This window comes from Pundamilia nyererei, unplaced genomic scaffold (genome assembly GCF_000239375.1).
Source record: "Pundamilia nyererei isolate P.nyererei 1_Seehausen unplaced genomic scaffold, PunNye1.0 scaffold00019, whole genome shotgun sequence".
NCBI classification, from domain to species: domain Eukaryota; kingdom Metazoa; phylum Chordata; class Actinopteri; order Cichliformes; family Cichlidae; genus Pundamilia; species Pundamilia nyererei.
The window spans coordinates 5,048,588-5,050,207 of record NW_005187420.1 but is presented as its reverse complement, the minus strand read 5'-3'; positions in this window follow the sequence as shown (position 1 = coordinate 5,050,207).

Below are 1,620 nucleotides of genomic sequence, written 5' to 3'. Positions count from 1 at the left end.
CGATGTATGTTCAATAGATGGTTGATGGACGGTCAATGGATGGTTGATGGATGGTTGATGGCCGGTCGATGGACGAGTGATGTATGGTTGATGGATGATGGACAGTCAATGGATGGTCGATGTATGTATGTACATCTTTCAGCGCAGTTTTTAAAACCTTAAACCTGGTCTCGTGGTTTGCCCAGACACTAAACGTTTTAGGGAAGAATGCCTCTTCTCATTTCATTTTCAAACACTTAAAATGAAACGAGAAAAATTTTGACGTAGACATGGCTAACCCACATCAGATCTAAGAGGCAGACAGTGTTTGATGGGAGGCGTTTGGGAGGAAGAGATTTCCTTTCACCTGTCAGCCACACTGGGTATTTGAGTTTTTCATTAAATTGAAAATTGAAACATTCAGCTGGAAAAGTTTAATCAGGGAGGGACGCTGCAGTATCTGAACATCTCTTCATCGCATGTATGAAAAATAATCTCTCTGCATTGAACTCCTAACATCCACCTGGTCAGCAAATGGAAAGACTGTGTACAGGTGTACGAGAAACAGTAAATGGTTTTTAAATAATCTGCTTGTTTAGTGAGCGGACAAAACCAGCCAAACCAAATGGTTACTGAAAGCTGGAGTAAGTTATTGTGTTACACTCACTCAAAAAATTATTATATATATATATATTATATTATTATATATATATATTTTTACCCCTCAGTAAACATGTGAGTAAAATGCAACTGAAATCTATAATATCAAAGTTTATTTATTCCAGTAATTAATCATTAAAGTTTATTTGATATAAACTGACTGCACACGAGTCAAGGAAATTTATTTTACCACGATTCATTCAAAGGAAATTTTTTCTCAGTACTTTTACATGTAATTAAATTACCAAAAGCCAGGGTTTTGGGCAAATTTTTTTGTGCTGTGGCCTAAATCACCCTGATATATTAGAATTAGAGAAAGACCTGAACTGTTTTAGCAAACATCTGAGCTTTTTTTGACGCATGTGAGACAGAGTGAATATTTCCTGTTTTGCAAAAAGAATATATTTAATAATAAAAATGAATTATCCGGGTTAGTCTTCGGATTTTGGTCGTGTTGTGTCTAACGGCGACTGAGACCTCAGGGGGTTCATTTAGGCCTGTGATGGAGCCCCGGTGGTCCCTGAGCATGGCTTTGAGAAACCCCCCATGTTTGCAAGCGGCTCAGTAATGGAGCGCAGTGGCCTGAAGTCTGTCCTAATGACTGTAACACATGTGCGTCTGGCTCTCAGCCCTCTCATTAACGTCACTGGACACTGTATACTCTGACTGTGTGTGGATGATCTCATCTCCTCTCAGAGTGCTCCGCCCGTGGCTGTGGATGTGTCTGTATTTACGTGCGCACCCACTCACGGCACTGGTGCGGACGCTGTGTCGAGGAGGCCGCTCGTACCCGGAGACAGCGATCGCGTCTCCTGCAGGAGCTCCATTCATGTTTTAATGTTTTTCTCAGTGTTCCACTCCACAGTGAAAGGAAACAGAAATGTTTCTGTTTCCTTTTGTTTTGCTTACAGATGTTGAAGCTCCACTTTATGAATATGTGTGTGTGTGTATGTGTGTGTGTGTGTGTGTGTGTGTGTGTGT